The sequence below is a fragment of the Sciurus vulgaris genome (genome assembly GCF_902686455.1).
Source record: "Sciurus vulgaris genome assembly, chromosome: 4".
Taxonomy (NCBI): domain Eukaryota; kingdom Metazoa; phylum Chordata; class Mammalia; order Rodentia; family Sciuridae; genus Sciurus; species Sciurus vulgaris.
Genome location: NC_136464.1, coordinates 38883293 through 38896168, shown reverse-complemented (window position 1 = coordinate 38896168; position 12876 = coordinate 38883293). Strand labels below are relative to the sequence as shown.

The window sequence follows — 12876 nt, the reverse complement described above, 5'->3', positions numbered from 1 at the left end:
TGTGCTGGTTCTATATAGAGAATAAACATTCTTCATTTCTGTTATAAGGATATTTACACAAAAGACATTCAGCAAACAGAGAAAACATGTACAGTAAGCTGTTTGGTCAAATGCTTAATATTTTTCAGCTTTTCAAAAAAACTTTCCTCTATGTTTAATAGTCTTGACTTTCATTTTTGGAGAAAGATGAACAAGCACTTTTGAGAAACAAAGACACATAAATGTTGGTCATTTTGTTTGTTTTTTACTTCTTCTATGTATATAAAAGATACATTCCTGAAACATGAAAGGAAGGTAGAGACAGTCCCTAATTTGCCAACAGATTATTTTCTAAAAGTCAGTCAATTGGCAAGGTAGAACATAAGAATATTCTACTAAAAATACACTTGATACTTACATTATCCCACAAAAAGTCCAAATCCTGCTTTCACAGTGAAAATGAGTGTCACTGTAACACTTGAAATGCAAAACTGAAATACAGTAAAAAGAAATAAACCAAATTGGCTTATTCATCAAGGATGTCTCTTAATTCCTTCAACAAATACAGACATCGTTGGGTATTCACAGAGAACTGGTTCCAGGACACAATCCCCACTACCACCATGGAATCCTAAATCTCTGGATTTTCAAGTTTCTTATACAAAATGGCACAGTGCTTACACATAACCTACATACATGCTCCCATATACTTCAAATCACATTAAGATTACTTATAACACCTAATATGTTGTAAGTACTAGGTGCATGGTTGTTGCACTGTATTGTTTAGGGAAGAGTAGCAAAAAAAAAAAAAAGGTCTTTACATGTTCAGCACAGTCACAACCATAGTAGGCCTAATTATATAGCATACCATCAGCAGTTGGTTGAATTTGCAAATAAGAGAACATACAGACACAGAGAACTGACTGTATTAATGGAGTTCCTTCTAAATGCCAGGCACTATTCTAAATGTCAGGGATACAGCAGTAAATAAAAGAGACAAAAATTCCAAAAGCAGGAGAAGGGGAAAACATGTGGAATGAAGGGAAGGACTGAGCCCACAGTAATGCTGAAGGGGATTTCTGATCCCTTCCAAGAACTCAGGTGTTCATGGCACTGAGTTTTCATTTCATAATCTCTCCCCTTCCTTTTCCTTGACCCACAAGAACTATCCTTAGGTCTATCAGCTGAAGTTAGGATTATGTTTTGGCTCCCAAATAGAATGAGAAGAAAAAGAAGAATTTTTTCCTCAGAGTGAAAGAATAAGACTAAAAAGAAAGGGAAGAGAGAGAAGGAATTAGGGAGAGAGGAATAAAAGGAAAATATTAAGTTGGGTTGCTTTGTGGAATTCTTTGAGTTGCAAGCTATGGAAACAAAATTTTTGGAAAAAAACAATTTAAAATACACAAGGGAATCCTGAAGAAGATGTGGTACTGACTGGAGGCCCACAATTAAGCTAATCCTTGCCCAAGGCTGATCCTTGCTTTGCTTCAAGAATTCCATGTTTCCTGAAGGAAGTCCCTTACAGATCTCTCTTCTTAGATCTAGCTCTTGCTCTTTACCAATCTCTGTGGAAGTAGGATTGGGGATCCTTTCTTGTTTTCCAGTTCTCCACGTTATGTAGCCTTTCCCAGGGACTTGGACTTGATTTTTCTTCTCTGCTTGTCTATAGCCCAGAAATAAACTACCTGCTCCCAACACTGAATCTGGCTTCCAAGATCCAGCCCAAGCCGAAGCCGCAGGGTCATCAAAGACTGCAAATCCATCAGGAAGAGAGGTTAGTTCACAGGGTTCCCCAGGTGGCTACCAGATGGCACCTTATACCTACTTACTGAGGTGAGGGGGTTTCTGACGGTAGATTGCTAGAGCAAAAGACATATGCTGAAAGGAAGAAGTAGGATTACTGAGGACAATGTTATTTTATTTATTTATGATATTTATTTGTGGGGTTATAAAAAAGAGTTATCAAGCCCATAATTCACAAGCAGCTGAACACTAGTCTTGAGGAAGTCCAGTTTTCCCTCTATTTCTTTACATTTTCCTTACTGGACCAATGATTACACTTTCAATTTAATTAAAAATCAAGGCCTTTTCTTGCCTACAGAAATAATACAGAATCACAGAGATAACTCTGAAAGATTAGTTTTGGAGTACTAAAGCATACACAGAATATTGATCCCATAATAGCAACATGTTTACTCGTTCAGGTATACTTAATCTAACACTTTATAATTCAGTATTGGAGATTGGACCATAGTCAATTTGCCCTGAATGTATAAATTATGTTCCATAAACACTGTCGTATTTTGGCTTCATTATGAGTGTTTCAAGTAGTATCCTACAGTAAGGTAGTATATTTACTCCTTTAGTCTCTTGGGTACTTACCACTGGGTAAGAATTTTAGAAGAACTAAAGGATTGCCAGACAAAAAAAGGGAGTGTTCACCAAAGTGGCTGGACATAAAGTAAACAAACAAAAGTCAATATTTTATGTTTAACTTTACCAACGAAAAAGGGAGGAATGATTCTTTTAACAAGTCAAAAACTTTAAACATCTAGGAAAAAGTTTTTAAAATGGACAGAACATATATATAGAAAACATAAAATGCTACTGAGGTATATAAAAGAAAAATTTAAATCTATGGGAGAAAAACTTTAATAAGAAAATTTAGTATTATAAAAGTGCCAATTTTTAAGGCTATTAATAGTATACAACCCCAACTGAATATCCAACTCCAACGTAATCTCCTACCAGGCCTTTTTTAGTTTGACCAAATGGTTTTAAAGTTCACCGAGTCAATTCATAAAAGTGGACAGATAATCTGAAAATAAAAATGAAGTGATACCCAATAAAAATAATATAAAGTCAAATAAATAAAAATAAAACTCCAAAAATAATTATTCAAAAATAGAACAGGGCCCACAAATGGATTCAAATGTATAAATAATATAAAAGAAGTAGTCATTTTAAATTAGTAGTAAAAAAATTGGATCTTTGTGAATTCTGACAACTAGCTAGCAATTGGGGTAAAAATAATATTGACTTCTTATCTTTCAACTTATTAAAAATAAACCCCACATGGATGAAAGATTACCATGTAAAAGTTAAATCCTAAGACTACTATGAAAAAGTGTAGGTATTTCTTCCATCCTGAGATGACAAAGATTATTCTTAACTAGGACAGAAGAGCTTAAAACTATAAAATGATACACTGACAAGGGTTTTGATAAATTTTTATAAACAAAAAATAAATGAATGGCATTTAGTTTAAATTAAAAAGCACATAAACAGAATTAAAAGTCAAACAACAAACTTAAGAGTCTAAATGATAATACTAATATTCACTTATCTCTGACCAGGTCAATAAAGCATACAACCATTGCAATAAAAATATTGAAGCAAATAACCAAAGAAGAAATGGCTGATAATCACTCGCAAATATGCAGAACTTCATAAGTAATCAGAGATATGCAATTTCAAAACAATGACATATATTTTGAGCATTTGCCAATTTTAAGAAAGACTAAATCTGATACTGGAAAACCATGACAAAACAGGCACTCCACTACTTTGCTAGGAGAAGAGTCAACTGAGATAGAAGTTTCAGAGGACAGCATGGCAATGGGTATACGTCAGCATTTACTTTCTGGCTCAGCAACAGACTCTAGAATTTGTTTTAAGAAGATAATTATGCAAATGCAAAATGGCTAATATACAAAGATGTTATCTAAACATGTAATAGAGGTACAAAATATAGTCTAAATATCTATCAATGGGATTAGACAGCCAAGTCATGGTGTGTATCACACATATCATAATGTGTATATATGTATGCATACAATGATTAAAACTGAAAAAATATATATGTAATTACTGACATGGAAACAACAGAAGAGTACATAGAAAATAACATCTAGTCCTCAAATGTAAGTAATAGAGTATCATATAATGTATTAACTTTTTACGTAAAATTAGGTGTATGTTTATGTCTGTGGGCTTGTATGTTCACTGTGTGTTTGTGCGTGTGTATGTACTGAGATGTCCAAATATCCACCAAAATATCAACAGAAGTTCTACTGTTGTTGTAGAGATTTTAGTCATTTTAACTTTTGCTTTATATTTTACAATGCTTGGTTTATTTTTCAAAGAAGATGTAAAAAATATTGTTTTAATTTTAAGAGCAAAATAAAAGAAGATTCTGTAATTCCTAAATTACCCGATTCTAGCAATACAATCTGGGTCATAAAATACCTAAAAAGCTAATAATTAAATCTTATGTTGTCTTATTTGATTAGTTTGTCAAAAGTGTTTTATTACATTCATAAATTTGTACAAAAGAAATGGAACTCACTGTCAGTTAAAATCCTATAATTAACTGTATAAAGTAATATTGGTATTCAGGGAAGTGTTTGTTCAAATTATACAATCATCCTCCCAACTTTGTATATGATAAATCTTATTTTCAAGGGAGAAAAAGCAAAAAAGAAGAACCTAGAGTGATTGTGAATATTCATTAATACATGGCTTTAATATTTATCACACTAACAATTTATGCTCACTGTTAATTAGAAAGCGGGGTGCTTATAAAGTCTTCAGAATTTAACTTTAAAATGCATACAAATGTTAAAATACAGTAAATCTCAGAGACAAAGGTACTGAAGTATTATATAATTGATTAATGTATGCAACTCACATTAGGGGTTCTATTGAAGTAGGAGTTAGGAGAAAAAGAGGATTAGGGAGCTATAATCTGCATAGAGAAGGATTGGAAGCAAATTAACTCTGCTGCCTGTCTTCATTCTAACTGTATAGAAATAGTAGATAATGGTTCTTTAATTAAATGGCTTCTCCTGAGTTTCATTGCTATGGAATAATAATTTAAGGGGTAAGGCAAACTGGGTGGAATTATTCTGAAATACAGTGACTTTTAGAGTGTTTAGTTTTAAAAAAATATTCACACATTTAGAAAACCTCTTCCAGACTTATGGAAGTAAATATACATTAGACACTCTGGCCCATAGTAGTGATTCCCAAAACTGTGAAATTATGAGAAAAACTGAGAAGCTTTTGAAACATTCAGATCCCCAAACTACCCTTCTCTTTGGGGAAAGTCTGGAAACCAGGAACTTGTTTTTAGGATTGACTTCTCTGGGTCTTTATTTCACATATTACTTCTAAGTAGCCCTCTCTCATTCATTTACCAGGACTTTATGCCTATCATATGAAGGATTTTACCTTTATTTTATGTATTTCCTCTTAATGACCTGCTTCCAGCTTCGCCTGGCAAAATCATCGTGCATAATGTTTCCATTATCTTAGTTGTAAGTTGTATCTCCTGATTCAGGGCTAAATGAAGTGAGCATGATTTTTATGTCTTAATCAAGATACAGATTTTATTTTTAAAAGTCTAAAATATAACATAGTTTTGTAGACCTTTTGGACCACAGCTCACTGTAAAATATATATGTGTGTAAAACACACACACACACACACACACACACACACACACACATATATATGTTTGTATATGTGGGTATCTATAAATATGAAATGGTAGCAAAAGTTTCACAAAACCATACGTAACTATTATAACCTTATTTACTCTCTTCTATGCTATTCTATTTCAGAGTTTTAAAATGCTAGTCTTAATGCAAAAAATTGATTTTATAACCCAATAATGAATCGTGGCACAAACCTACAAAATCATCAGCCTTCAGTAAACACGTGCAAAGGTGTTCAGAATCATGAGTCATGAGGGAAATGCAAATCAAAAGCATAGTGAGATATCCCAGCCATCAGGACAGTTAAAATTAAAAATAATGGTGATGATGATAAAAACTGTAATGCCAACTGTTTTGTGAAGATACGGAGCAACTATAATTCTCAACACTCCTTGTGGGAGTGTAAATTGGTGCAGTAACTTTGGGAAGCCCTTTTTTAGAATCTACTAAAGCTGAATAATATACATTCTATAATTCAGCAATTCTTCTAGGTATATAAACAATATTATCTCAAATACCAAAATACATGTATGAGAATGTTTACAGCAGTACAACTGGCAACAGCCCCAAATGAAACCAATGCTTTCTACAAGGCGGAAATGAGTACAATTCTATAGTAGTCGAATGGGTATACAAATGGTGTATTTATATGATGGAATTCTATGGAACAATGAGAATGAATGTGTTTGTTGGACAATTCTCAACGAACACATTTCTGAGTTAGAGAAGCCAAAAACAAAAGAGAACATACTGTTCAAAAGCAGGCAAAACTAATCTATGGTGATAGAAGCCAGAATAAGGGTTACTTGGAGGAAAAGTGTGCACTGATAAGTAAGAAGGTGTGAGGAAAATTCTGGAAAAAAAAAAGAAATTCTGAAAATGTTTATTTCTTTATCTGGGTATGTTACATAGGTAAGTTCTCTTTCGAAAAATTAAATAAGCTCTTCAGTTATGACGTGTGCAGTGTTATGGATGACTGTAAGTTTATTACTTAATTAAAAGTTAATTTTCAAAAACAAACCAGACTTAACACTTGCCATTTACCTAGATGTTACTCTGTTCTCTAAAACCATTACTACCATCATGCTCCACCAGTCCTATAAGATCATGTTCATGAACGTTTCCAAGTTGCAGTTATAAGACCAGTAAACAATCTAAAGTCCTCATTCCGACTCCAACATTGAAGGAGAGAAATGGGCAGAAGAGAAAAAACAAAAATAAAACAAAATAACTAGCCATTAAATTCAACCAAGTTTGAAAACAGAATAACAGAAGCCTTCTCTTGGAGAAAATATATCATTATAAAATAAGAAATGAGTATTTCCCTTTAGAGACAGAATTAGACTTAATTAAAATAAAGCAAATCATTTAAATCTAAAAATACTTAAAAATTCATATTTGGTACTGTTTACTGTTGCTGATAAGTAATTACTACAACTTAGTTGTTAAAACAACACCAACTTATTATCTCATAGCTCTGTAAAACAAGAGTCCAGACAGCTCAGCTGGGTCCTCTACTCAGGGTCTTACCAGGCTGAATCAAGATGTTGGCCAGGCCTGAGGTGCAATGAGGTTCAGATTCCTCTTCCAGGTACACATGGTTGTTGGTGGAGTCCTTTCTTTGTAGTTGTAGAACTCAGGAAGATCATGTCTTCAAGACCACAGGATAGCATCTGCTGCAGCTCTGAATCTCTGACCTTTAGATTCTCCTTGAAAAGGGCTCACCTGATTAGATCAGGCCCACCAACATTCAAGGGGAAGGAATTATACCAGGCATGCAGACCAGGAAAGAGAACCTTGGGGGCTATCTTGAAATTCTGTCTGTCACAGGTCCTATGTAATAACAGAAGCTAGGAACACACTTTTCTACCAAGGAGGTTAAACAGAGACCTACTTGCTACCTACTCAAGCTGACACAAATATTCCAAAACTAATCTTACCTGCACCCTATCATAGGGCAGTTATTTTTTGTTGTATTTTTGTTGTATTTTTTTCTGTCCTTCAATATTTCTCTGTAAACTTGGATTTGGGGTCTAGTATGTAATACTATAAATTTTTTTTGATAATTACAGGGAGTCATGAAAATGAATAGTATAGAAGTTTAATAGTGACCCCTGAATTATACTTAATCTTAATAACTTCAGTTGCATGTGTACTTAAAATAAGCTGCATTTTCCCACCAAAGAATTTGGCCTTTTATTCCTCAGAGAAAAAAAGAAATGGAGAGGCAAAGAAAGATCCAAAAATTCACTACCAATGGTAAAACAAAGGAATAGCATAAAAACGTTAATAACGAAAAATGTTAGAGGAAGGAAAAAAATGAGAAAATATTCTTTTTCATGATGGCACTGAGTGGCTTTCAACCCCACCTCACTCCAAATGCAGCACTAAAAAAAGAAAGTGTGTGAGTAAAATCCTTACGATTCTGATTAATATCCTCATATCTAGGGAAAAGTAAAATAAGGGGTGAGAAGCCGATTCAGGGAAAAGAATCAACAGCATAAGCCCCAACATACCAGGATTAAGAAAAGTTACCAGAACATGGCATTTTTCAGGACACTGAAGTAAATGGGAAGTGGGGGGTATACAAAGTTTCAGAAGATGGGAAAAAGCTTAGCTGAGTGGAATGTGAGCTAGTCCAGGACATTTAAGGATAGCTAAGGACTAAACTCAACTGCAGTGGATCTACTCCCATCCCTCCCCCTCCAGCCGACTCAGGCTACAAAAAAGCAGACATGACAAATAACTTGCCCAAGGGACAGAAATTGCTGATATTAGATAAGGCAGAGTATGAAGGAGAATTCATATCCACTGTGAGAATAAACATTAAGACAGGAACAGCCATGTTATGAAGATGGGGAAAAAAATCTACAGCAACGGTTTTCAACACCTGCTGCAATAACAGCAACAACGAAAGACAGAAGAAACAACACAACTGCTGAAGAACCAAAGCAAGAAGAAAATAACTCTCAGAAGTCACTTTCTTACAAGTTCTTTTCACTGTGAGAGACCTTGACCAGTACGTGTAATCACTAAAGCAGAGGCTCAAAGATGTTAAACTAGTAGAATGCTCTAGAAAAAGAGACCACTGGGTTATAGAAACAAATTGAGTCAAAACACTAGTGCAGATCTAATAGATGGGTTAAAAACAGGTGGAAATAGAAAAGCTAAAAAACAAACCCAATGGTATGAAGTAAAGGCTTGAGGTAATAATAAACAACATGCATGGAAAATTTTATTCAACCATCATGGAGATGATAGATAAGGATAACACACAAAGATAAGACAGCACACAGATAGCTGATATTCCTGAAGAAAAGACAGAACCTAACAAATGGAACAAAGGGCATGTAGGTCAATAGAGGTGGCAATATGTAAAAAGTGTACAGATACTAATGAAGGACATTATGGAGATGGGGACATCTGAATCTAAAGGGACATGTAACATGATATATAATGATTATCCCACAAGACCAATCCTGGTAAAGTTATTGAACTGTAAGACTTCTACAGGCATTGGTATGAAAAAACAAATCAAGAAATATACAAGGTAGGAAAAACCTAGGCCAAATCTCAATAGCATCATTTCATGCCAGAAAAAACAGAAAATTTTCTAGAAAGATCTGAGAGTGTAAAAATATGAACTATGTTATGCCTGTTATCTAAGATTTCAAAATTAATAAGCAAGTATTCTCAAATGTGAAATATTTTGAGAAATATCATATCCATAAAACCTTTGGGGAGGGGTGAATAAAATCCATCCAACCAAAAGATGAATCAAAATGAATTTAGAACTACAGAAACTACAGTTATTATTGAACTTGTTTAAATGTTGAAGTGACATGTGTGGGAATTACATTAGCAACACAGAATGAAAATTTTACCAAGTAAAAATGACATAAGCCACGAGAATGAGGAAGTGGGGGAGTGACGTAGGTTGAAGTGTTAGAACAACAGCCCCCCGGACTTCCACAGTACAGATCAACTGCTGCTGCCTCAAAGTTAACAGTTTAAATGACCCTAACTGCTTCGTGACTTTAATATTTTCCCCACAATCTTCACACCATCTTTGAGGAACAAATGACTTTTAATCTTAAACTTCTTACTTCTTCAGTTTCACTTTGTTCTTTTCTTTTAAATGTAAGTAAACTTAGTTTTAATATTTTGAATAGGATGTATGGTTTGATCTCATTCCTAAACTTTTTTACCTACTGATTTTTTTATCTACCTAAGTCAAACCAACCAGTCAGCTAGTCCAAGTGGAAATAAGCATAAAGAAACACCTAAATGATATTCACCAAAGTTTGATGGAAATTCACCAAATTTCTTCTGCATAGAAATTAGATGATTATTTTTGCTTCTTTTTTTGTAACATTTATAATTGCCTCAATTTTTGTAATGAGTACATGTAATTCTTAAAAATTAAATTATTACTCAAAATAGTATAGTTTTCTTTTTAATTTATTGAATTTGTCTGTTTCTACTTTATTGCCTTTTCCTTTATAAATATACGCATATATTGTAAATATACTGTGAAATGATTACCATGATCAAGGTAGTTAACACATGCACCACCTCAGGTAGTTAGCATGTGTGTGTGATGAGAACATAAAAGGTTTCCTCTTAGGGAATTTCAAGCTTACAATACAGCGTTGCTTCAATGCTAAGCAGCAAGAAATGCATTACATGTCCATGCTTAACCAATCACGGGTAGGAGTACACACAACCCCAAGTGGTTGAGTGAGACATGAACACATGAAAAAGAGAGACCACAGGACAAAATGAGATTCTTTAAAGAAGGAAGAAAAGAGTATGTGCTCTTAGGTAGAAAACATGAAAATTTCTTATTATTCAGAAATAGATCTTATTTATATTTTGGTACATACTTTCCAAACTTTTTTCTTTTTTGGTTGTCTCACTTGAAATTGCAGCATTTGTTCATTCTTTTGCATAGTGAGAGTTTACAGTGTTGCATTACTGATCCAGGCGGTGAAGACATGATGGTAATAAAGGACACAAGTCATCATCTAAATTATTTCAAGCAATGCACCCTGCCATATAGAGGAAAGCAGGGTAGAAATCTAGGAGGGAGCATGAAGCAAGTCCAGAGGGGGCATATCAGGGCAGAATCCTGAAGAAGGGCGAGAGTGAGCCATGTGAAGATGCAAGGAATAGGAATCCTACGTGCAAAGGCCTTCGAAGAGCAACACGTGGGCATGATTCAAAGGCAGCAGAAGGGCAGTGTGGCTAGCACAGAATGGGCAAGAAGGAGAGATGTAAGTGGTAAGTTCCAAAGTGGTCAAGAACAAAGCCTCACAGGCTGTAGCAGGCCACTGAAAGGCAATCAGTTTTATTCTAAGCATGATGAGATGCCCTTGGAAGGCCATACTTGGGGCTCACTGGAATTTTCTAACTTGTGCACAGCCTGCTCTGCAGAGAGCTCAATGGAGACAAAATTCTACAAAGCAGGTGTTTCAAGAATCTCTCACAATTCTTTCAATTCATTTTTTTATCTCATTTATAAGAATAATGCTTCCTATTCACTGACTCACTCTTATATCTCTGAGTCTGTTTCAAGTGCTTGGTTTAGATTAGAGTTGTCCAAGAAAAATAATGTGATCACATATGTATTTTAAAACTTATAATTTAAAAAAGATAGAAAATAAATAGGTGAATTAATTTCAGTAGCATTTTATTAAACCCAATATATTCTAAATAGTCCACATAAAATCAATATAAAATTATTAATGAGGGATTTCACATTATTTTCCTTGCATAAAAGATTTTAAATCTGGTGTGTATTTTGCACTTATAGCACATCACAACTCTTAAAAGGCAAACTTCTAGCCCTTAATAGCCATGTGCATTTTTTCAGACCAGGGCAGGGCAGCTAGAGTCTTCCCAAGGTAGCTCTGCTCACCCTGGCAGTGGGCTCCTCCCACACAGCCAGTTTCTCCAGCTTCTCCAGCTTCTCGGAGCAGGCCCCTCAGTGAGAGCCTTTCTGCACAGAACCAGCTCCAAGGCAGCTTCAGGGACCAGAAATGGGCAGCCAGGGACTTCCCCAAGCAGCCCTGCTCCCTCCGGCAGCAGGCTCCTTTCACGGCCAGTTCTCGGAGCAGGCCGACCAGTGAGAACCTTTCCGCACAGAGCCAGCTCCAAGCCCTGGAACCGGTAGCGGGCTAGGGGCAGCTTTCTTCAGAAGCACTGCATTATCAAGTTACTCCAAGACTTCAGGCTACTGAAGGCTGGGAGCTGATACACTGGAAATCTACAGGGACACTATAAGCCAATAGAGGAAATCTGCAATATCACAGAGTCCCACTGACATCTGACTAATATGAGACAACAAGGGAAGAAAATGTCCCAAACAAACCTAGATACTATAGCAATAAGACCCAATGACAGCACAGCAGAAGGTATGTCAGAAAGGGAGTTCAGAATGTACATAATTAAAACAATCAGGGAAGCAAACGAGGAGATGAAAGAGCAAATGCAGGCATTGAAGGAGGAGATGAAAGAGCAAATGCAGGCATTAAATGATCGCACCAATCAACAGTTAAAAGAGCAAATACGGGAAGCAAGAGATCATTTCAATAAAGAGTTAGAGATACTGAAAAAAAACCAAACAGAAATCCTTGAAATGAAGGAAACAATAAACCAAGTTAAAAACTCCATAGAAAGCATAACCAATAGGATAGAACACCTGGAAGACAGTACCTCAGACATTGAAGACAAAATATTTAATCTTGAAAACAAAGTTGAACAAACAGAGAAGATGGTAAGAAATCATGAACAGAATCTACAAGAATTATGGGATACCATGAAAAGGCCAAATGTAAGAATTATTGGGATTGAGGAAGGCTTAGAAAAACAAACCAAAGGAATGAACAATCTATTCAATGAAGCAATATCAGAAAATATCCCAAACCTGAAGAATGAAATGGAAAACCAAGTACAAGAGGCTTATAGGAATCCAAATATACAAATTTACAACAGACCCACACCAAGGCACATTATTATGAAAATACCTAACATACAAAATAAAGACAGAATTTTAAAGGCCATGAGAGAAAAGAATCAAATTATATTCAGGGGGAAACCAATAAGAATATCAGAAGATTTTTCAATCCACACCCTAAAAGCTAGAAGGGCCTGGAACAACATTTACCAAGCCCTGAAAGAAAACGGATGCCAACCAAGAATCTTATACCCAGCAAAACTTACTTTCAGATTTGACGATGAAATAAGATCATTCCATGATAAACAAAAGGTAAAGGAATTTACAAAAAGAAAGCCGGCATGACAGAACATTCTCAGCAAAATATTCCATGAGGAAGAGATGAAAAAAAACGATGCAAATCAGCAAGAGGAGGAACTAGCCTAAAGGAATAGCCAA

The 12876-nt window shown here is 35.1% G+C and overlaps 1 protein-coding gene across 1 annotated transcript in view; it reads right to left on the bottom strand.

Annotated features, from left to right (window-relative positions):
* Positions 1-12876, bottom strand: part of HTR7 (5-hydroxytryptamine receptor 7) — an 89605-nt gene that overhangs the window by 10857 nt on the left and 65872 nt on the right.